This window comes from Apostichopus japonicus, chromosome 17 (genome assembly GCF_037975245.1).
Source record: "Apostichopus japonicus isolate 1M-3 chromosome 17, ASM3797524v1, whole genome shotgun sequence".
Classification (NCBI taxonomy): Eukaryota; Metazoa; Echinodermata; class Holothuroidea; order Aspidochirotida; family Stichopodidae; genus Apostichopus; species Apostichopus japonicus.
The window spans coordinates 23310551-23336885 of NC_092577.1; the positions used below are offsets into that span (position 1 = coordinate 23310551).

The window sequence follows — 26335 nt, forward strand, 5'->3', positions numbered from 1 at the left end:
TGCGTACAGAAATGATTTTCTTAATAGGCCTAACTAATATGTATTCTGAAGCAAAATATATATTCTCTTACAGCAAATATTCTGTAAAAAAAATATGTATTCTCTAACACAAATTTTTTTTTTCTTTAGACCACTTTATATTTATCCTGTTAAAGACAAATATATATTATCTTACACAATAAATATTCTGTAAAGAAATATATTAATTCTCTAAGAGAAAATAAATAAATATTCTCTAAGAGAAAATATATATATTGTCTAAAAATATAAACATTTGAGTGAAAATGCGCCCTGCACCACTGCTGTAACAATTTACTTGCCTTGGACATTTTAATAGGCACTCGCGGTAGATCGCAGGAAATTTGAGCTGTGCAAGTGACTTTCCCACGTTCGTTTCCTTTGCAAGGCTCGACAAATTGATTACGTAACACACCGGCTAACGTTCCAAACAAATAACCTTGAAATGTGAAGAAGTGAGCAGTGGCCAAAATGGACGACAGGTTTACTACAGGGCGTATTTTCAAGTGTTGAAATTCTGGTAGAGGATTTTTTTTTTCTCAAACAAATTATATAAATTCTGTTACAGAAATTATATATATTCTACAGAATAAATGATATTCTATGCAAAAATATATTTGTATTGTGTGTACGGAAAACATATATATTCTCTAACATTAGGGCTCTATTCTGTGCGAAAAATATATCCTGTACGAAAAATATATTCTGTACGAAAAATATATATGCTAAAGTACGGAGCTCTGTAAGTGCCAACTGAGATGTTGGTGTTTCAGTAACTTCAGTGAACAGCTTATGCATTATATTGGCCATAAATGTGCAAGTACAATGTAGGCTACTTCCTTGCTCAGAACCGAAATGCAGTAAAAAGTTAGTGGTTTTGCGACATCACATTGCACATGATATTACGACGATACAATTGACAGAAAAGCCAACTGTATCTAGCCGGCTTAACAGTCCCATTAACATATCGTATAACCAGGGAGCTGGTTAAAATAGCAGCTCCCTGGTGTAACATAGGTAACATACGTATAGCAGCATTACTGCAATCATAGTGTCCAGATATAGCGTGTTAGTAGGATAGTTGGTAGTGTGATGTTAACGTTAGAGTACTCTAAACAGCATACTTATTACTTACACTAGGCTAAGACTTAGCATATAATCCACTATATGCTCTTCTCTAACCACAGTCATTCATTTAATTTGTTGCATTTCTGCAAGGACTCAATACATCAACGGAAAGAAAGTGGATGTGAAGAAAACAGCAATATAATGAATAAGCTGGTCACTGAAGTTACTGAACAATAAAACATCTCAGTTGGTACTTTCAGAGCACCGTACTTTGTTTAGCATATATATTTTTCTTACAGAATATATTTTTTTGCACAGAATAGAACTTTGTTGTTATAGAGAATATATATTATTTCCTACAAAAAATAAAAGAAATATTTTTGCACAGACAAAAAGTTTTTCTATAGAATATATCTATTTTCTGTCACAGAATTTATATATTTTGTTAGAGAAAAATATTTGTCGGTCACAGAATTGACATACTTTTTAAAAAGGATATATATATTTCTTTAGAGAATACATTTTTTTCTCTGAGAGAATAAATATATTCTTGGCAGAGAAAAAAATTGTGTTAGAGAATATATATTTTTGAAAGAATATTTACTGTAAGAGAATATATACTTTTGCACAAAATACATATTTGTTATTAAGAAAATACTCTCTGTACGCCTGGAGAATATATAAATATATACCTTAAGGGAATAAATATAATTTTCAGGGAATATATATGTGTAAACATATACATAAAAATGTGTAAAATGTATTTTTTGAAGTTAACCATGTATTTCGCAAGTACAGCATATTTGTCCGTAATATATCCCGCTTTCTATCGCCATACAACATACACAAAAACAGTTCGTGCTAACCGCTCAATGACTTGTACACTGATTTGAAATAATCTGTATCAGTGAACAACACTTGCCTCGATCTCTATCTCCACACAGCCACAGCGAACTACACAGACTTTTGTGAAGATCGATCATAGTTTCTGTTCTACTGTTATGTAGCGGGAGAAAAAACAGACTGAGCTACACTCTGGCCTGATCACAGTTCATGCACCAGGTCCAATGCGGGGGGGGGGGGGGGACTGCCCCGGAACTGAGACTGGGATCGTGTTGCTGTAGAGATATTCAATATTGAAATGAAATCCTTAATTCAAATTTGAATATATTTCGAATTATGGACATATCTAATTCAAATTTGGATATCTCTTATTCAACTCATCATTTATTCAATTTTGGATATCTTTAACGTTTTTTATATAATTTTTGATATCTGGAAATGATTCGAGATATCTGTCATGAATTTGTGATATCCGAAACTGAATTATATATTTCTGTATTTATTGAACAAATGTTCAAATGGCGTACCATAAAACGCACCGTATACTTCTATTGCAATATCAACACAACAAACTGAGGAAAAACCGTTAAGGTAACGTCGCTAACATTGAATGATATGCCCCAGCGTCAACATCGTTCGTACTTAAAGTTAACAACTTTTAACGCACAACGACGCGCCGATACCGTGTATGATATGTCTGGCTTGAAGTAATTTTGGACCAATATGTTCTGTAGAAAAAATATAAGCACTATGCGGAGTTATCATCAGTACTACTTGTCAAACACACATGCATGCCTGTAGTCTTATTTGTGTTAGGTTAGCCTTTCTGTGCAAGTATTCATATGTGGTTTACAGGAATACATTTGGAAAAGGTCACTTTCACTTGTTTGTAAACAGTAGCGGCGCCACGGTGTGGGAATTGGGGCAGGGGCATGGCGATCTGCCCCACATCGATGCTGCCCCCAGCTCCCAACTACGTTGCTGATCCTATATAAGGAACGGTCGACCTGACCATCCCCCCCCCCACCCCAAAAAAAGCTGCATGCTTGTAAGATAAATTATGGTATAGTTTTTTTCAACCAGCTTGTGATCATAAAATTAAAATTACTTGCTATAAAGAATATCATTATAAGCCCCCTTCCCCTCCCCCATACACAAACACATACACATTTCTGTTGCCACTAGTCCATTACAATATAGTCCTAGCTACGGCACTCAATCCTCAACATTGACAATATATTTGCAGCCTCTTAATGTGGCAAAATGCATCAAACTTCCATGATAATTTTGAAAAACAGTAAAATGCTTGTGTCTTGATAGGGTTATTTTAATTTTGTTTGAATTGTCTAAAATTAATCAGACATGGAAAAGAATTAACACAAATTTACTCTGTGCATTGTGATCAACTCCTAGCTGACTCATGTTACTATATAAAGGAAAATACCTAGTCTCCAACTAAAGAGGAAACAAAAACAACACATTTTAGCAACAAAATGGAATAGAGGGCGTACTTTTTGCGAAATGAAAAACACACATATCTCTTGATCTAAAGGTGTTACGAAATCCTCCTTTACATATGTGATTGTCATTAACACAATTGAAAAGATAGGTAAAATTGAAGGTCATATGTATCAATTCGAGAAAAATATCATGTATACATTTTACAACCAAAAATGTTTAGGCCTATTCGCCGACTCTATGCATATACTATTGATTTATTGATTAATATTTTCGGAAATAAGATTGGACACTGATATGGAGAAGTTTTACACAAAATCTATCACATTTAGGGTTCAGGATCTCGCCACCACCCAGTGATGTATTGAATTCGTATAGAATATGCCCGCACGTCATTGGGGTTTAAACTTTGTAATTTTTGTGAAATAATATGTGATACGGAAAAAAACATGTACTTCGGATTCTTCATCCATCATTACTGGGGGTCAGCCCGAACTCATAAGAACGAATTCATAAGAACCATTATTCATAAGGGTCATTGTTCATAAGGTTCGATATGCATAACGTGCATTATTTCGAGAAAAAAAAAGGTTCGTTATCCATAATCGGAAAAAAAGGTTCGTTATTCATAAAAAGGGGTCATTGTTCATAGTGTCCGTTATTCATAATCGGGAAAAAGGTGCGATATTCATAATAGCCAAAAAGGTCTGTTATTCATCTGAAAAAAAGGTTCGATATTCATAATAACCAAAAAAGGTCCGTTATTCATAATCTGAAAAAAAGGTTCCATATTCAAAATAGGGAAAAAGGTCCGTTTTTCATAATCGGAAAAAAGGTTCGATATTCATAATAGGAAAAAAGGTCCGTTATTCATAGTCGGAAAAAAGGGTTCGTTATTCATAATAGCAAAAAAGGTTCGTTTTACATCATTGAATAAAAGGTTCGATGTTCTTAATAGCAAAAAAAGTCCCTTTTTCATAATCGGAAAAAGATCCAGTATTCATATAGTAATAATATAGCACAACAAAAAAGCAGGGCGGAGCGACCCTCCCCCTCCTCACTTGCCCCCAAAAAGGTAATGAAAAAATTCTCCTGTGCATGGGAAAATATCTTGATCCGTCAATTACGGGTCCTTAGATGCAATCTGGTGCTATATTTAGCAACTTGAAGTAATTTTCGGGCTTAATCTGTCCGATATAGATGTTTTTAATATCTGAGGGGGAGGGGCACCTGGAAGGGGAACGATTTTTTTCAGGCTCAGCCCACCCCTTGGCGACGCCACTGATGGGTACGTCAATGGTACTTAATGATAACGGGTTTCTTACTATCATAACTGAGAAGTTCAATATGGTATTGCAGGACACTGCGAGTTTCGCCCTATGGAAAAGCCGTTTTAACATTTAATAAGGAATTTCAGATATCTTGAAATAATTTCAGATATCTCCAATTTATTTCAGATATCTGAAATTGAATTCAAGATATCTCGAATTCATTTTCAGATATCTCGATTTCAATTTCAGATATCTCGAATTGAATTTCAAATATCTGAAATAGAATTTCAGATATCTGAAATTTAATTCGAGATAACTCGAATTCAATTTCAGATATCTGAAATAAAATTTCAGATATCTCGAATTAATTTTCAGACATCTCGAATTCAATTTCAGATATCTCGAATTTAATTTCAGATATCTGAAGTAAAATTTCAGATATCTCGAATTCAATTTCAGATATCTCGCATTTAATTTTAGATATCTGAAATATAATTTTAGATATCTAAAATAAGAAACAATTTAAGATATCTCAAATTCCCGATTAAATGTTAAAATGGCTTTCCATACGCCCGTGTATTATTCGACGTGTCGTGTGTATATAGGTACACTCACTTTAAAATTGCAAGGGACAACCTAAATACTACAATCCTGTTGAATACTGAAAATATCCTAGTGGAATGTATGATATAGTGAGTTATGATGTAAAATGTGCTGTACTCAAGTAGTAATGACGATGGTCCAGGACACTTTCTTTGTTATGCAAATGAGGCTATTGTTTTGAGGGATTATATTTTTATTAATATTTTTGGAAAAAAAAGATGGCCGCCTCCAGGTAAACACGCGCACGGGAATGCACTCCCTAATCGTCTGATTTCTAGCAGAACAACCTCCATTTGGTCGATCCAAAGTAGACCCGACTATGAATAAGCATGAGGTTAACAATACCGTCATATTCATAACACTTTTACCCACGTTGCTACGCTGTATTCGGTGCAGTCAATAGCCATCGGCAAACAAAATGGCCGCCTCCATATAGACTAAACATTCGATACCTGCTCAGAAGTTGATTGAAGTTTCTCTGTGATTATTCAACAAAGTGATCCCTTTGTTTTGGGACAAATTTGGACTGCGGTGAAACGTAATATCACTGTTTGGTTCCTCCGAAAGTTGGTGCTACGAAAAAGATTTCCTAAGGAGGTTTTTCTACCGTCGAACAGTAAGTGTTTCTGTACTTTACTACTGGCCTATATCGTGCATCCATTACCTGCACAATTTAAGGTTCAGATGCTAGTCCGAATGTAAGATGGCAACAAGGCATGCAACGATAGATAAGAAGTTGGACACTATCATGGAAAAACTGGCCAATTTGGAAGGAATTCCGACCCAACTGGCAGATATTCAGTCCGAATTTAAAACACTGAAATCTGCAATGGTGGAGATTAACGAGTCTGTTGAGTTCATGGAGAAAGAGGTGGTCGAATTGAAAGAAGTTATGAAATGCAAAGCTACGAGAGAGGAATTTGAAGGGTTAGGAAGTAAGCTAGCCAACATTGAGGAATCCACACAAAAGAGGCTGGATGATTTGGAGAACCGGTCGAGAAGGCAAAATTTAATCATCTTTGGAGTCTCTGAATCAAATAACGAATCGTGTGAGACAATCGTAAAAGATGATATTTTACACGGGTTGATGGGCTTCACAAATATCAACCTTGAACGGGTTCACCGTACACCTGGGGGACCGAGGAACCCATCACAGGAGAAACCGAGGCCGATCCACGTCCGTTTCCGTGACCTTAGTGACAGGGATAAATTACTCCAAGCAGCTCCAGGCAAACTGAAGGACAAGCCATATCGGGGGGCAAAGATTTTTATCAGCGATGATATTTGTCCAGCAATTCGAAATGCTAGGACAGCTCTTCGGGCGAAACTACCAGAAGTTAGGCAAGGGGCCGGAGTCAGATACGCCTATGTTCCGCGATCCGTACAAGCCTGTATAGTCATGGTGAAGACCGATGGGAGTAGACATAAAATATATAAATGAGAGTCATGGACCCAGACGGAAGTGTCCACATGTATCTGTTTTGAATCATGGAGGATTCGATAGAAGTAACTGCTATAGTGGGATGTGTGTTCCTGGTTGGATGATCGTGCTATCTTTTTTCGTATGTGTTTCTTTGTTTTTCAGCACCGTATCGGTGCTTTGTTCTGTGTTGTTCTTTGTTTTTTATGTTTGTATCTTTGTTATAAAAAATCTCTTGCATGATGTGTTGCTTCTTGAAGTGGTGAATATGAAGTATTCTTATGGCTAATAGTTTCAACATTTCGTCCCTCAATTGCCAGGGGCTTAATAGTAAAAATAAAAGACAGGATGTTTTGGACTACTTGACACAGGTGAAAAGTGACATTTATTGTTTACAAGACGTTCATTGGGATGAACACTTGGTTGATAGTATTCTCTCAGAATGGGATGGAGATTGTTATATTTCACCTGGGACGACTAATTCAAGGGGGGTCGCTGTTTGTATAAAGTCAACAGGAAATGTTACTGTTTGTAGACATCATTCTGATAATGAGGGTAATTATATTGCATTAATCATTGAGACTGCAGGACTTACATTCACTCTCGTGGTCCTTTATGGGCCTAATAACGATACTCCAATTTTTTATAACAACATTCAGGAGGTTATTGAGGATTTTAATACCCCTCATATTATTATTGTTGGGGACTGGAATCTCGTTGTTCCTGAAGTTGATACTTATAATTATCTTCATATTAATAATCCCAAAGCTAGACAGGCAGTATTAAACATGCAGAGTGATTTAGAATTGTTTGATGTGTGGAGAGTTTTGCATCCTAATGAGAGAAGGTTTACTTGGCGTCAAAGAAATCCAGTCAAGCAAAGTCGATTAGATTTGTTCCTAATCTCTTCTGGTTTACTCAACATGGTGTTGAAGTCATATATCACAACAGGTTATAGAACTGATCATTCTTTAATTACTACATCTTTTAACTTCAATGTAATTAGGATGGGTAGGGGCATTTGGAAGTTCAATAATTCTTTGCTTGATGATGAAGGTTACTTGAAGAAAGTCAATGATGTGATTGACTCAACGATTGATCAGTATGTATGCTTCCCATATATTCGCTCTAATTTAAATACAATTCCAAGAAAGGAAATTCAGTTTGTTATTGATGATCAGCTTCTCTTTGAAATGCTGCTGTTGAATATTAGGGGAGCATCAATTTCTTATTCCTCCTATAAGAAGAAGGTCCAAAACAGTAGAGAAAAATATCTTATTGAGGAAATTAATCGTATTGAGCCTTTTCATAATGAGAGTGAGGACACAAAGAATTATATCGATCAGTTGAATCGTGAGTTGGAGAAGTTACGTGAAAAAAGACTTCATGGGTGTATGGTAAGAGCTAGGGTTGATTGGCTGGAATATGGAGAGAAGCCTTCTTAGTTTTTTTCTCAATTTAGAGAAGAGAAATAAGGTCAGTAAAACTATTACTCACTTAAAAGATGCAGATGACCATGATATTTACGACCAGGATCAAATTCAAAAGGATGTGCTCCATTTTTATCGCCAACTTTATAGATGTCATGATGCTTTTTTAAGAAATGAAGATCTCCATGAGAAGTTCTCAGATAAAATTGTGAAATTATCTACTGATCAGTCAAGTGATCTGGAAGGGCATCTGACATATGGGGAAATTACAGGAGTTTTGAGGAATATGAAGAATAATAAGTCGCCAGGTTCTGATGGTTTCTCCGTTGAATTTTTCAAATGTTTTTGGGACGATATAGGTCCCTTGTTATTACGGTCACTGTCACTTTCTGTGACACAAAAGCATGGTGTAATTACCCTAATTCCGAAAGGTGGCAAACCACGTTATTACTTAAATAATTGGAGACCAATATCTCTGTTGAATGTTCCCTATAAAATTGCATCTTCATGTATTGCTAATCGTATGAAAAAAGTATTGCCCAATATTATTTCTCCTGACCAGAGTGGCTTTCTTGGTGGTAGGTACATTGGTGACAGTATTCGCACAGTGTATGATATTATCCATTCCCTGGAGTTAGATAATACACCAGGTATTTTGTTTGGGGTTGATTTTGAAAAGGCCTTTGACAGTATATCAGTTACTTTCATTAGAAAAGTTCTTAATCTCTTTAACTTTGGGCCGTCTATTATTAGATGGTTTGATACTTTCTATAGTGATAATTACTCATCAGTGTTGGTAAATGGTTTTCTGTCAGAAAAATTTCCCATTGAGCGTGGTTGTAGGCAGGGTGACCCTCTGTCCCCTTATTTATTTATTCTTTCTGCTGAACTTTTGAATAGCCTCGTTAACAGTGATGATTCTATTCGTGGTATTGATATTGGGGGACAGGTTTTCAAAACTGTTCAATACGCAGACGATACAACCTTTTTCATGCATGGTGACAGTACTTCGTTCAATAGGGTTATGGTACAACTTGACTATTTCAGAGATTTGTCTGGTCTCAAATTGAATTTGGACAAGTCCCTTTTAGTGGGACTGGGTAGTTTGAGAGGGCTTTCCATTCCACTTGATAAGAAGTATGCTATTCGTTGGAACACAGGTGAAGATTTCACTCTTTTAGGAATTGTTTTCAATACAGATTTGGGGGGCATGGTTAAAAAAAATTACGATAAAGCATTGAATAAAGTTTCAAATGTGATAAAATTGTGGGAAAAGCGTTATCTTACAGCGCTTGGTCGTATTACAATTGTTAAGTCTCTCATGTTACCATGTTTCAACTATTATATCATGTCACTTCCGCTGCCTGACTTGGAGTATAGAAATAGGGTAAATTCTCTATTTTTCCGTTTCGTATGGAAAAATAAACCAGACCGTATAAGCCGTAAAGAATTAAAGCTCAGTTATGCAGATGGAGGGTTGAATATGATAGATTTTTCTAAACGCTGTGAGGCACTCAAAATAAGCACTTTTGGTCGTCTTCTGAAGAGTGATCATTTCAGCTTCAGCTCTTGTTATTTACGTAAATATAACATTTGCACCGACATGTTTTTTACCAATGGGGATTTCTATATCAAATTAGCTAGTTTGAGATCTGCTAACCCCTTTTGGAGAAATCTCTTCGAAATAACATATATATTTATTCGAGATGAGCTATCTACCATTAATAATGATGCGACCATTTTAACTTTGCCTCTCTGGAATAATGGGCTGATCGGAATTGCTAACAGTCCAGTGTATTACAAGCGCTGGTATGACAAAGGTATCCGTTTTTTGGGCGATTTTGTCAGTTGATGGCAGGTTTTATAGTTTTGACAATTTGATCCGAAAGTATCTTGTTTCCACGAATTTTGTAGAATATTATGGTATTATTAACTCCATTAAAACTTTTTGGAATGGACCTGCTCTGGATGGGAATATGGGTATTGCTTTTCCAAACAATTGCTACTTTAACAAAATGCTTTACAATGGTATGTTCCGTTCGAAAGTTATTTACAACAAGTTACTACAGGAATCGAAGTTGATTCAGAAATCCTATACGAAATGGTGTGGTACCCTCGATATTACTGAGGAAGTGTTCTAGTGATGTTAATTTGAGGTGGTTTCAGTATAGGCTGCTTCAGAGGATTATCCCGTCCAATAAGTACTTGCATTTAATAAAAGCAATTACTCATGACACTTGTACTTTTTGTCATACGTATGTTGAGACAATTGAACATTTCTTCTATTATTGCCCACTCTCAGTTGGACATTGCCAGAGAGCTGAATTTGATTATAATTTTAGTTAAGAAATTCATTTTCAACTGCAAAGTACGGAAAGAAATTCCACTGCAGAATAAGTTACTATTGTTTCTGAGGGACTATTTTCTATTACAAAAAACATTTTGAGTAATATGAAAAGCAGTGTTTGGAGGAAATATTGGTACCCTTGGTATAATTTTTTACAACTTCAGAATGTATTAAGATAAATACTTTTTAGTTTTTTCTAGGAATTTTCACTAAGTCACCATTAGAGTGCTATATTATGTTAATTTATAGTTGCAAGAGAAATAAAAAAGGAGAAAAAAAATAAGAAATTTTTATTCATATTTTTTATGAATTTTGATATGAATTTTGATATATGATTTTGTATTTTTTCATTATTATTAATATTCTTTTTTATAAAAAGAATATGGTGTCTCATTAATAAATGGGTTCTATTTGACCCTACCAGAGATAACAATACATTGCCCATGTTTTCATTGAAATATCCCCCCCCCCCCCCCCTTTGCAATCCATCTGTCCTGCTGCACCTATGGTCACAAGATACAATCCTTTTTCAAAAGTGGAGAATGGAGAGGCGGGGTGTGCGACGTCATGCATTAATTGAAAGGGATTTGAGCCCAAAATTTAAAATTATACACGGTACAATAGAGTACAGTGGTAGTCACAAGCCTCCTCCTCCTGTAAATTAATCATTTAGCTCATTTGTTAAACACTTGTTGGTGGCTGTTTACTCTTGAGAATTGTGCCCCTTGCCATAAAGCGAGAGATCTTGGTATTTTGTTATTAAACAGAACAATTAGTTTATCTGCAATGTGGCAGGCAGTACCACCAGAACATACAGTAGGGACTTCAGAACAACTAGTAATTATTGTTAGGTAAAAAATATGTCACCCCAACTTAAACTCTTATGATAAGCAAAGTGCTTTTTCCTGTAGGTCTATACAAACGGTCTTACAAGCCATAAAGACTAAAAACTGACCTGGCACATGGAACTAGGCTTAGCCTAGTCAGAGCCTAGAGTTTACAAGGATGGATGCATTCATTTTGTGCATGCATCAAAACGGCATTGGCCCTATATATGCCATATATTCAAATATGGACACCTTTGGTCAATTTACCTCAGCTCTAGACATCAGTCACTGTGATGGTTCATTGATAATAACTGAGAACAATTGGAAAGTACCGGATTTTAAGTGAATACTGATTTTAATTAGACTCCACCTTGGCTAGGTCACGGCTAGTAAGACCCGGCCTAGCCTCGTAAGTTTAGATAAGTTATATTTTTGTTTAACTTGTAATAAACTAATAATACAAGAAAAGAAAGCATCAGGAGGGACAGTCAAATACACATCAATGACCCTATGGCAGAGAAAAAACCTGAAGGCACAAAGATCAGAACCGATTATAATGCTTAAAGTATATATATACTTGTCCAAACATTGTTTAACTCATTCACACTACTTGTAGTTCTAGACTAAGCTTGTACTGTAGTTCTTGCAATACAACTACAAGTAGGCCTCGGCTAGTGTTCTCAGTAGTATAACTATTAGTATTATGCTAGGCCTAAGTTTAGATTAGGCTAGGCCTATGCTATAATACACCAAAAAATACTGTGATGCGCATGGCTACAAATTTCGCGGATGCAAAACATAAACAAAGGCATAGAACCTAGCCTATATGTAAGCTTCCTTAGCATTTGAATCGTTTAGGCCTAACATTTTCGATAATCTTAACTAACGTTTCGACTACGCTTCGCCTAGTATTAGTAAGTTTGTCAAACCTGAAACGAAACAAGGATTGGAGTGATGTGATTGTGATACAGGGCAAGCCTAGGCCACAGGCACTCGTAACGTTATGTAGGTGTATAGTATATAATCTCCGTGTTTATATACTATACACCTACATAACGTTACGAGTGCCTGTGGCCTAGGCTAGATAGCGTAGCATAGTTCTAACTAGAAGTTCTAGGCTACATAGCGTAGTACTCACCTCTTCAATCAAAGTCTTTTCTGTACCATTCTACTTGATCAAAGGGCCGAGACACAAATAAGGGCATTTAATTCCAATTTTAACTTGATAGCGACCAAATCTTTAGACCAAGGCAAAGTGTTTACAACGCTGTAGTGCATCAGATTCACGATCGCCGGGTTTCGCTGGTCGCGCCGGAACTGAAATACGCGGGTTTTTCTTCTAGGGAGGGTGCACGCTGAGAGATCGGCACAATTTGAACGTTTAGATCAGAATTTAACTTCTCAAACTGACCTATTTTGATGAATACTGCATCAAATTGGTTAATTCGACCACTAAATATGGTATAAATGATCCAGCTAAGGCTCTTAAAATATTTAAACAATCATCAAACGTAAAAATTATGTTTAATTTGCGTGCATGGCTAAGGTGAATCACGCTACTTGAGAGGGAAATAGTTACGTAATACACAAGCTCACTTTCCAAACTAATAACCTTGAATGGTGCAGAGACGGCCAGTGTCCATCAGTGAACGTCCGTGCTACTAAAGGGCGGATTCTCACATGCACAATCAGCCTGTAAGGAGCTGATGGAGAAAAATCCAGACAAGAATGTGTTCGCTTCCCGTCTCTGTATAATTTACAGTAGGTCTCTGTCTAAAGATGCAAACTTTGGTTAGCAAACAAGCACAACAAAAAAGGGGAAACCTGGCATCAGTTGAGCATTAAGGTAAAGGTGACTACTGTGAATGTAACATTGTTTTTATGGAAGAATTTCTGCCGAGCAGTCATTCTTCTCATTCCTCCATATTGTATATTCAGGTTGCAATGACCAACGCATTATGACATTGAAAGTGTGCATGGAAAGTCCTTGTCTATACATAACACATAACTTTGTGTTGTGCACACTGCACACAGAATAGCTCTGTTACAGTATGTGAATTTTCAAATGATTGTTATCTAATCACTCTCATTGGCAGGGGCGTAGCGAGCGGGGGTGTGACATCCCCCCAATAATTTGGTCGCTGTCTGCAAATTTTGTGTCTGTGGGCAAATTTTGGGTCTGTCGGCAAAAGGACAAAAGGTGAAGAGAGCGGAAGGGGAAGAAAGAAGGAAAGCTGAATTGAGAAAAGGAGAACGGGAGCTTCTTTATCGGTTATTTTGATTTTCCAGTTCTTCATCTGATAAACTCATTCACCAATCCAATCACCCGACGCATGCAAGTTAAAAACCTCTCGGCAAATAACCGATAATGTCACGGCCGTCAGTATAGCTATTGTAGCCAGGCTCAGCCAGAATCGCCGGCAACTCAGTGAAAGAGAAAAGTGGTATTGCTCCAACTAAAAATATTGATGAAAAGGTATACATACTCATTGCGATGGTTTGAGCCAGAGAGGCGTAGGCAAAGCCTAATTACATTCACCAATGTTCAGCAATCAGAATCTGACTTCCTAATTTCAAGCTGCGATTTGTATAATCTTCTTTCCAATATCAGGTACCGGTATGCAATTTTTCTTTGTTATCAAATTAATTCTTCTTCTGCCGACTGCCATAAAAGTAATATCGAAATGGAAATTTTACGGTGCCAAATTTGACTTAAAATATGCACCAGCTGACAGGCGCGTAGCCAAGGGGTGGCAAGGGGGCAGCTGCCCTCCCCCCCCCCCCGCCTTGAACATATTATTTTATGATATCGCTAGTAATTTCAAAAGAGAAAATGCTAAGATACAAGGCCTGGGAAGTGCCATTTCCAGCGATCTGGGAGGCATTTTTGCCCAAATTTTCTTGTGCGCTACGCTTTGATAGTTTGCAATACCGTATCTACCGCTCTCATAGTTTGCCGACATTTTCGCCCTCCCTTAGCAAATTCCTGGCTACGTGCCTGGCACCAGATTGCATCTATGGACGTTTCAAAACTAAAAATTTTCACACCCCCTCCCCTTAGACCCCTCACCAATTTCAGTCACCACTTCCAGATCCGTCGGCAAATCAAATTCTCCACACCCCCCCAACAAAAAAACCTTCGCTACGCTCCTGCTCATAGGGAGGATTAGGTACAATACTGCCAGTTGGACCATTAACAGTAACACGCAAACAGTTGCCATGGTAGTGGTTCGTTTTCCCGGTAGTGGTTGGGTTGATTTTCTTAAAACTTGGTATGAAGGTGTCCTAGGGTAAACTTCTATGTTTAGCAGACATCTGAAACATGGGTCAAATGTCACATCAAATTAAATTCAATATTTGAATTCAGTATTACTCCAAGGGAAAACATTACATTCAAATGAAATCTTCACTTGTATAATGGGAACAACATGTAGGCCACTAATACAGGCAGAAACATGTCCTTCTTCATAGTATTACTCAGATTGTAGAGGACAGCAGAGTGATAGCACTTCAATCATATGACAGTATAGTCCTGCTAACTTATCATATCCAAAAACATTTGCAGCCTTTGTTCATTTCTTTTTTTACTATCAATGCGACAGATAAAAAAATTAATTAAAATGGTAAGACTGTCAGGGTAGAATAAAGTTTTATTTCTCTCTTTTTTTCTGAAGATGACACAGAAATGCTCACACAGTCTGTTTGGTCTGGCCATTGCGTTTAAGGGGAAAACCATTGCAAGGAAACTCTGAGGGGATGATGGCACAGATCTTAATGTGCTAACTGTTGCTAGAGATGATCCTCTGACCACAGAGGATGAAAAAAGGTGTATAGCACTGATTAAAAGAAGCGTATTGATTTTGGTGAAATTCAAAGATCATTTGGGGACAACAGGGAGGTTAATTGTCCTGAAGGGTATATGTGTTCATATTCAGGAAGTGGCAACACTGAAACAGCCACGTGGTCTACTCCTCTGCAAATCCTAAAATGCTTGTTTTAAGTGTGAATAAGATAAAAAAAAAGGAGAGGTGGTTAAGGTTACAGTGACTTCTCCTATCATTGCATTTTCTTGGTGAAAAATAATTATTATGGGTATCAGTTTGCCCATTAGCAATCTGCAGGGTCTGAATACATCCTTCAGAACTGCATTGTAAGCCACTTACTGTTGTTATTAATGATGTAATTTCTTATTGCTAAATGACACTCCGAGCAGTAGGGGGTGTATTGGTACAGACTTCAGAACTGCATTCTTAGCCACTTGATGGTGTTATTATGTTATTTCAGAACTAATGTTGTAACTCCTTGGTGCTAAATAACACTCCAACCATTAGCGGGCGTATTGGTACGCCCCTTAGAACTGTATTGTAAGCCAATAAATGTTGTTACTTCTTAGGGTAAAATAACACTCCAACCATTAGCGGGGCGTATTGGTACGCCCCTTAGAACTGTATTGCAAGCCACTAAATGTTGTTACTTCTTGGTGCTAAATGACACTCCAACCATTAGCGGAGCGTATTGGTACGCCCCTCAGAGCTGTATTGTAAGCCATTTAATTGTGTTTCTTCTTGGTGCTAAATGACACTCCCATGCAGTTGTGGGGTGTATTGGTTTCACTGATTAACTTTTTTACAGGGAAAAGAGATATTTAACTTCCTTTTAATTCCTGTAAGATATTAACCTACTCAATTTCAGTTTATGGTCATGTAGATAAAATATAACATGAAATACATAAGTTGGTACAAAGAAAGAATAATTTTCTCATTGTGTTATTTTTTGTCTCAAATTTATATATCTGCAGTATGATTACAATGCATTTGCCTTTTTAACTCACATTCTGAAGGTTTATAGACAATGACAGTCATAGCGTAGATTTTTCCCTTATATATACCATATTTTTATACCCGAGTGCAAACGTCATTAAAAGCAATATAATTTCTGGAAAATTTATCAATGTTGAACAAATTATTTTTTTTCTTGGATAAAAGTCAGGTTTAAATAGTTCCTAGAAACCCTAAATGTTTCCTAGCCTCTTTATAGTGAACGTGATATGGCCGTAGACGTAAGAAGAGGTCGATGTAGGCCATTTCAATTTCTCATCGTCGTGGCAACATAGGCTTTTATTTTCCTAATTGATAACACTATGTTAATCTATATTTCACATATATATGTATAATATATAAAAACAATCCAGTTATTTATTAATATATTCGATTTTAAAATCGCTTTCCTTGTGGCAACACAGTGTTCTAGTTAAGAAAAGAAGGCCTACGGCACCCAGTATTCCCAGGCGGTCGCCCATCCAAGTACTGACTGCGCTCTACGTTGCTTGAATACGGTGATCGGACGAGAACCGGTATAGTCAAGGTGATATGGCCGTAGACATAAGAATGTAGGCCATTTCAATTTCTCATCGTCTTGACCTCTTCCAATGTCTAGGACCATATCATGTTGACCATACCGGTTCTCGAGCTTCTCCAGTAGAGCTTCCTAACAAAACAAGGAGCCTCCCATATGCACTTACATTTGGGGACATTCATCTCCGCATAAAACACAATGGTGAAACACGTGTTTGCAACAGATGCCTCAGTGAAGAGCACCTAATGCGTTACTGTCCCAAATACTCATGTAAAGTCTGCGACACCCAAGGACACTCAGAGAGCAGATGTCCAAACGTGCAATGCTATCGATGCCACGAATATGGCCCCAAAAGTTTCTTGTGCCCTGAGAATCAACGCAATGGCCAACAGGAGAACACTCAAGAATCGAACCAAGAGGAGGGAATGTATGTACCAAAACAGAACGAAAATGATCAACCAGGAAACGAAAGCAACGAATAAAACGATACGGAAGGAAGTAAGAATGCGAAACAAACTCAACGACCAGAAAACCGGGAGACAGAAACAGTGACGACAGAAACAGTGACCGACAACCCAAACATACCAAAAACAACACCGCATCTCTCAGGAAAAACATCCTCGACCGACCCTTCCGGAACCAAACGAACCGCCTGTACTCGTGACATAAAACAAACTTCGATTTTTGGATTGCCAACTCGTGTTTATTGTGTGACTCCTGCACTTTCGACTTAAGGCTCAACAAAAAGCCTTGTAACACAGTTCACTATAAAAAGAGAAGAAATAAATCCTAGAAATGTCAGGTAAAAACTCTTAATGTAATTATCATCAAAACAATAATTAAATCAGACCTATGAACAACGATACCTGTATACCCAGAACTCAACATAGCTTAAGTAACTTAGGCCCATGACATGACTGCCCCAACTGCACACTGACAGCAGGCTATCCGTGTCGTAAATCCACAGTAGCCTACGCTTAAGCGTCCCAATGGAAATGCACAGAAGGCTACAACAAATGCAACACATGGCCTGATATGAATGTGACATTTCTTAACCTATAATTGATAAACATTTTCGGTCCCATGGCCCCGCCCCCATCAATGAATTTAACATCACTTACCAACTGTACCCGAATAATCAAATTACCGTGCTGATATGTAAAGTGAAGGAAAACCGCCGCTCGATGTACAACAACACAAGAAACTCCAATAGCTACGACGCTACACCGCTTCGAGTGACGAGGAATTAAAAAAGAAAGTTCAGTTCAGTTCAGTTCAGTTCTCGTGGAGTGCGGACGTGTTTTCGGCTGCTCTCCACCTTTCGTTAAACACACATTTATTGTGTTTTTACGTTGGCCCTTCATTAGTTTACAGTTTGTTTTAGTGAAGTTTGTGTGTTTTGGGTTTGTTTCGTTTTGGTTTGTGTATAGGTGCGTGGCTTTGCCACACCCCTAGCTGTCATGGCGGCTCGCCGTGACAGCAAAATCGTATTGTTGAGTTTTTCGGGGGAGGCTAAGGTCGTCCCCGTACAAGTTTTTTCAGTTTTGCGTTCTGTTGGTTTAAAGGTCCCTGGAGAGGTTGACGCGCTTCAGCGTAAACCTCTCCGGGGTATGAATTGTTTTGATGTACGGTTTACCTCGGAGGCTGCCCGCGTCCGAGGCGTCCATGTTGGAGGGAGTTGAGGGACTGAAGGTCACACCGTATGACAGTTCGGTGTGGGTGACAGTCCTCCATCTCCCTCTGGACATGTCTGAACAGGTTGTTGTGCGGACACTGGGGCGTTTTGAGAAAGTCACCGGCTACGAGGAGCCGGAATTCCTTGAATGTAAAGGTGTCAAGACCGGGACTAGACGAGTTAGGATCGAACTCCGATCGAACTCCGAATCGAAGTCCGATATCCCCTCTACCTTGTGGGCTAATGGGCACAGGGCCCACATTGCATACCCGGGCCAGCCTCGCACTTGTTGGAGGTGTGGGCTGGAAGGGCATGAGGCCAGGTTGTGCCCGAACAAGCGGTGTAGCCGCTGTTTACAGGTTGGGCATACCCTGGCCGAGTGTAAAGGGGATATCGTTTGCAACTCGTGTGGGAAAACGGTCCATCTCGCCCGTTTATGCCCAGACCGCTCATACGCCGCGAGAGTGGCTACGGGCGTGGTTGCAGCGGTCCCTGTCCCGGCCTCTGACACCGTACCACATTATGATCCTGTCATCGCCCCAGTGTCCAACACTAGCGCCCCGATGGAGACTTTGTTCCCCCTTTCGTGTCCGACCTCTCCCCTGATCGAACTTGCCGAGACTGCCAGCCTGCCCACTGAGGCAGAGCAGGACAAAACGGCGGAGATGGTACTAGCGGAGTGACACGCGGCGCAGGATGCCGCTTGTACTGGTTCACCGGTAGCTACGCCCGCTATCGGTGATACTAGTCGGGCCCCGAGTCAACCGGCCCAAGAGACATTAAGTGGCCCAGATTCTGACTCGCCAATGGAGGACTGCACTACAGCCTTATTAGTTGTGGCTAAGGAGTCCTCCGATTGGTTTGATGAGACAAAACAGGCCACTGATCTCATTGACTCGAGTGGCCCTTCCACCCTACCCGCAGCCGCTTCCGCTATACCGGACACGATGGTCGCTAGTGGACCTCCTGTTCCTGACAGGGAGGTCCACTCGATCAAGGTTGACGAGGAGTTAAGAACTCTGCTCCCTGGTAAGAAAAGGGGGAATACTGTTAGGGGCTTGAAAAGACCCGTATTGGGAAAATTTCGCAGGTAATGCGCAAGCCTGTCGTCTGCTATCGGGACGGCGTACCCCGGATGAATTTTGGAGTTAGTTAGTTGTTTGTGTGGGGTGGGGGGTTTGTGTGGTCCTTACATAATATGGGTTGGGGGTTTTCTGTTTGTGGTTTGGTGTTGGGTTTTTGGGGCTGGTTTGTGGAGATTTATTGTTTTGGTTCTGTTAGCCTTTGGGTCCGTGTCCTTTTCACGTCACGTTAAACGCTATATTTTATACATTTGTGGGTAAGTGAGAGATTTCTGTTTGTGGGTTTTCAGTTGGGTTTTTGGTGGTTGTTAAACAGACTGGGATTGTTTTTGGTTTTGTTGACCTTTGGTCCGTGTCCGTTTCTTTGCACGTAAAAAGCAAAAAAGAAAGAAAAACAGTTCGGGCGAAAGAAACGTAACGTAGATACAACACAACGCCGAACCTGTCTTCAGCGATGACTTTTACACGTAAAGAAAAGCAAAATTGAACCTGACACACATTTTAATCATGCTCCTTTTGACATCATTGAACTGTAACGGTCTTCGCAATGTAGACAAGAGAAGAGAACTTTTCAGCATACTCCGCCAAAAGAAATATGAAACAATTAGTTTACAACAAACCTTTTGGGCCGCAAAGTGTCACGAAAACGCCAGACAAGAATGGGGGGGATGAATTTTCTTCATCCAACTACAAGGAATATAACCGTCGAGGAGTCACGTGACTGATCAAGAAAGACAGTGATATTATTGATAAAAGTATTACGGACGATAACGGTCGAATCCTCCAATTAGACCTAAACGTAGACGATCATTCAATAACGCTTTTTGGAATATACGCACCAAACGTATTCAGCGAAAGAAGAAAATCTGGATTTACAAAAACCACTACGAGAAATTACGAAACCAGTGATTGTAGCAGGCGACTATAACAATATACTTAATATATATTACGATAAATACCCTATCAAACCAAATCCCGACGTTACTCGGAAATTATGACAGGAAATGAAATGATGAATTGGAGGGACAGAAACCCAAAGAAAGCTTCTTTTACATGTATTCGTAACGCCATTGATGGGCGCACGTCATCTATAATTCACAGGAATCTTATATCGAAGAGCTTAAAGTACAATTCGACTGACTGCAAAATTCATATTTATCCCCGTTCCGATCCCGACTACGTCGATTTGACCCTATACCTCTCACTTGCTCCGAGACGTAGCGGTTACTGGGTTTTTAACAATTCGCTACTCAGAGACGACATATTCACGTAAAAAATAGAGGAACTCATAAAACACGAGAAAGTTCAACCCGACTACCACACGAACTTCCTCCAGTGGTATGAAAGCCTGAAATTTAAGATAAAAGATGCATCAATTAAATATGGTAAGAAAACTCAACGAAGTCTACGACGAAGAAAGAGAAATTTACCAACAAAAAAACAAGCACATTACGAAAGACAGAAGGCACAACGATTTAACAACTACGACACGAGCAGATTGGTATCCATAGAGGAATAACTTACCATTTTAATAACAAAGGAGGTCGAAGCCAGTGCTATTAGATCTAAAATACAATGGCTTGAAGAGGGCGAGAAATCCACTAATTTTTTATCAATCTAGAGAAAGGCCGACAGAAAAACAAAGTCCTCAAAACTCTCTTAACCGAGACAGGCCATATTATTAAAAATGCCAACGAAATTATTTCGGAACAAATTCGTTTCTATTCTAAATTATACAAATCGGAGAATATATGGACGAAAGCTGTTTCCAACTTCTTTTAAACGAAATATCAAGAAATCTATCACAAAGGACGGAAATTTTTGAGAAAACGAAATAACCGAGGAAGAGATGAAGAACGCCTTTTTTTCCATCGAGCCAAACAAGAGTCCAGGACTTTTTGGCTTGACTCCGCTGTTCTTTAAAACTGTTTGCTCGGATTTTATGGTCATTTTTTAGAAAGTTACCAAAAAAATTTTAATGCTAACGAATTATGTACTTCGATGAGAACAGGTGCTTTAACTGTTATTACTAAGAAAGGAGATTTGCGGCGTCTCACAAATTGGACACCTATTAGTATTCTTAATAGGGACTAAAAAAATAGAAGTAAAACACTGACAAAACGAATTTCGACTGTTGTGGGTTCTTTCATTTCTGAAGACCAGACTTGTTTTATTCCGGGTAGAGACATAACTGAAAATGTTATAATGATGCAAAATATTATTGATTATGTAAATAATAATAACGGGAAAGGCGTTGCCCTGAAAGTCGACCAGTACAAAGGTTTTCATCGAGTCGAACATAAGTACCTTTATGAAGTAATTAATAGGATGGGCTTCGGTCCCAACTTTCAGAAATGGATCAGAATTCGTTACAGTAATATTCAAAGTTGTATCAAACACAATGGTTTTATTTCCGACGTGCTTCCTATTAGTAGAGGGGTACGTCAGGGTTGGCCAATTTCGACAATTTTATATGTTGTTAGTGCCGAACCCTTTCATGAGGCTATTGTTCATAATTCCCAGATCACCAGTATCAAATTTTGTGACATTGAAGCAAACATGTTTCAACATGCCGACGATACTACCTTCTTCGTTTCTAACATTGCCAGTACCTTTGTATTCAAAATGTTATCCAAATTTACGAAAGAGCCTCCGGGTGAAAGTGCAATATGGATAAAACTGAACTACTCGTAATTGGTAAAAGCCACATACATGTGCACGACTTCAAATATCCTCTAAGGGAGGACTACATTACCATACTTGGAATAGACATACACTGTAAACATGACTTCGTCATGCCCATACCAAATTCTAGTCCTTGTGACTAATTTATTTCGTCGGGTCCTTTTTCGGCCGCGTCTGACGAAGCTCTATAGAACATATGATCTGATCGACGAAGTGAAGTTAGTCAGGCCAAGTTGATAACTTCGTCCTCCATGTGCACACAGGTACATATACCAGCTGGACGAAATGAGCTTGTCAAACATCAACTTTCGTACGTCTGTGCGCATGCGTTGGATTCCCGCACAGTAGTTGAGAAACTCGCGAACGGCGTCATCGAAGAACCAAACTGCGCTCAAAGAAATCATCAAGAAACTGTCACATTCATTAGTGAAATACATCCCTTTAGGAGAATACGAAACTAACAAGAGCCCAAGGGCACTGTGGTTCCTTGCTTGGGGTATATGACAATACACATAATATTATCAAGCAAGATTGGGCTGAAAAAGTCCAAGTAATTGTGGTCCTACATGTTCCCATAAAGTAACCAACACTATAGCCAACACTTTTGTGATCACAAAATGTGATCGGATTTTTTATCAAAAGGCACTTTTGAGATCTAAATATGGCGTCGAAAATGTAAGAAATATAAGAGACCTACAAGCGTGTCAACAGATATGATAACAATGGTGACCTCAGATGACATGACCTTTAAGTTTCAAAATGTTCCACCACCCCATTCACAACTTGTCCCAAAATATCAACCATGTCACACCTTGGCATTGAGTTTTAATTGCATTAAATGTCAAAAAATTTACTTTGAACTTGTATGTAACTTAAAACACAAAGGTCACCCTGAGGTCAACATGTTGACATTTTTGATCGGTGAGACGTGAATATAGCATCAAACTATAAAAATTTCAAACATTTTTTCTTTGCCCATTTTCTCCCCCCATAATACTACTTTTTTAACATTAGCTGACCTTTGGTGACCTTGGATGACATGACCGTTTAGTTTGAAAATATTCCCCTATACCATTTGCAACTTGTCCAAAAAAATCAACCTTGTCACACCTTGGCACTGGGAGTTATTGCATTAAATGCGTGAAAATTAACTTTGACCTCAAATAACTTTGCACACGAAGGTCAAATGGGGGTCAACCCATTGACACTTATGATCAGAAGGTACCTTTAACATTTGAAAATAGCATCGAAACTGTAAAAATCCACAAAACACGAAAAGGTCACCAGAGGTCAAATTGAGGTCAAGGGTCACCCAGATGCGGGTCGACAATTGGATTACATTGAAGCAACTCCCAACCCTAACGGACAATTTGTTCTCAAGTTATCGCAAAAATACTAGTTTTTATCATTAATTGACCTTTGGTGACCTCGGATCACATGACCGTTAAGTTTGAAAATATTCGCCTATACCATTTGCAACTTGTCTCAAAATATCAACTGTGTAACACCTTGGCACTGGGAGTTATTACACTAAATGTCTGAAAATTAACTTTGACCTCATATAACTTAACGTACAAAGGTCACCTTGGGTCAACTTATTGACATTTTTGATTGATGAGACCTAAATTAGAGCATCAAACTAATTCAAACATTTTTTCTTTGCCCATTTTCTACCCCAAAAATACTAGTTTTTTGACATTAATTGACCTTTGGTGACCTCGGATCACATGACCGTTAAGTTTGAAAATATTCCCCTATACCATTTGCAACTTGTCCAAAAATATCAACCATGTCACACCTTGGAACTGGGAGTTATTGCATTAAATGTCTGAAAATTAACTTTGACCTCGTATAACTTCGCACACGAAGGTCACACGGGTGTCAACCAATTGATATTTTTGATCGGAAGGTACCTTTGATATCCAAATCTAGCATCAAAACCAAACATTTTCTTTTTTGCTCGTTTCCTCCCAAAATAAGCACATTTTTTCTAATGTGACCTTTGACCTTGGTTTCAGATGTAGTTTAATCTCCTGATTCCAAAAAACAAAACGAAAAGTCTGTACAACCATCCTAACTCCGAGCGAAAAACTTTGACCCCATACAACTTCGCACATAAAGGTCACACGGGGTCAACCTATTGACATTTATGATCAGAAGGTACCTTTGACATCTGAAAATAGCATCGAAACTGTAAAAATCCCAAAAACACGAAAAGGTCACCAGAGGTCAAATTGAGGTCAAGGGTCACCAAGATGCGGGTCGACAATTGGATGACATTGAGGCAACTCCCAACCCAAACGGACAATTCGTTCTGAAGTTATCGCAAAAATACTAGTTTTTTATCATTAATTGACCTTTGGTGACCTTGGATCACATGACCATTAAGTTTGAAAATGTTCCCCTAACCAGTTCACAACTTGTCCCAAAATATCAACCTTGTCACACATTGGCACTGGGAGTTATTGCAGTTTTAATATTTTCTGTTTTTGGACCCTAACTGACCTTTGGTGACCTTTGTGAGCACCAAAAACAATAGGGCACACCTTCTCCATATGGCGGATCTATAATCCAAGTTTGGCCTAAATCCAACATTCCCCTATTGAGATAGAGCGTACCCAAGCAAGTGTCACAGACACACACACACACATACATACACACACACACACGCCAACCTGACTGCATAGGTTCCTTTTGCTAAAGCAAGGAACCAAAAATGACTTCTCAATTTCGGTAGTTAATTAATTGCTTGAACTTTGTCGATATTTACCTTTCGAGTGTACCAATTTAGCGCGGTTCAACCTAATGTTAACACGTTTCTACGTTAGGTTGAATGTTAGGTTAGCGTAGGGCTTTGTGCCATTGAAATTACGTGTAGGCTAAATTTACCAATCAGTAGGCCCAATGAAGTAGGCCTAAAATAGATCACCTGCACACGTAACGTTATCTATCCGCACTTATATAACGTTACGAGTGTTACTATACTATACAAATAGACAGCGTTACAACGAGTGCCTGCGAGTTAGACGCCAATCGGTAAGCCCACATGCACTCGTAACGTACAGTGTATGTGTAGCCCTTACACAACATAGTCCTATACACATAATCTTATGAGTGCCTGAGGAGTGTGTGTAAGTTTAGGCTAAGTCCAGGCTACTGTAGCCTAGCCTATGCAGTATAAATCGGAGGATGGCTGTGTCTCCAGATAGATTACACCAATTTGAAGCAGAAGGGCAATTGCCTAAATTTCTGAGATTGATTGAGGTCATTCTGTTTTTGAGGTCTACGAGTAGAGACTATGAGACAGGCCTTTTGTTGGTGGTGTCTGGCCAAAGCCCTAGATAATGATTGAACTATGTAAGTAGACACTACAGCAAGGCACTGGCTTAATTAAAAAACAAGTTCGTGGTTACTGCAGTGTACAGTATGTTCTTAAAACCCCTCTAATTTATAAAAAAAGAGAATGTGGGGTGTTTACTGTGAGTGTGACATGGCTTCTGGAAGTATTTATCCAGCTACTATTGATCAGTATGTGGTAACGTCAATATGGTGTTGTTGTTTTTTTAAGATTTTCTTACAGGTCTATTTTTGTGAAGTGACTGTAAGTGCTTAAGTCAGGATAAAAAATCTAAAAAAATAGGCTTGGGCCAATCCAAGATTTGCAACATATTGTTTTCACAAATATCTCCCAATATTTTCTGCCTGAATTTGATTTCGGTAGTACGTAAAGTAAGCATTATACACTTGTCAATTGAATGACTCACCCCACTAATCCCGGACATGGTCAATCATTGACCCAATGTGAGTCAGCAATCGCGTAAATTGACGCACCAATCAGTCACATTTACAACTAACATCTCATGTAAGATGACGCACCCGTCGGTCACAATGTTGACACAAAATTTATGTTTTTTTATTGTTTATCTCAGCTAAAATGACCCACCCCTGAGTATCGGAATGATACTTCTGCCCCCCCCCCCATATTTTTCAACAGGCCCCCGGTTCCTACGCCATTGGAGTGAAGCCACATGCCTAGCCTGTCGTTTTCACCCTACTTGATTTTTTCAATCATGGCGACCCATGCTTAAAATGTTACTGTTCATGGACACAATGGTCTGTTTTAATCTGGAATAATAGTCAGCAGCTACAGCACTATACTTCTCCTCAATTGTCCTACTCAAATGGTACTAAAATATTGAAATTCATGGGAAATTTATGAAAATATCGTTGCAATAATGTTGGGAACGTTATGA

General features: G+C 38.6%; 1 pseudogene; it reads right to left on the reverse strand.

Annotated features, from left to right (window-relative positions):
- Positions 1-16547: 16547 nt before the first annotated feature.
- Positions 16548-16666, reverse strand: LOC139956950 (5S ribosomal RNA; annotated as a pseudogene).
- Between the last annotated feature and the right edge of the window lie 9669 nt (positions 16667-26335).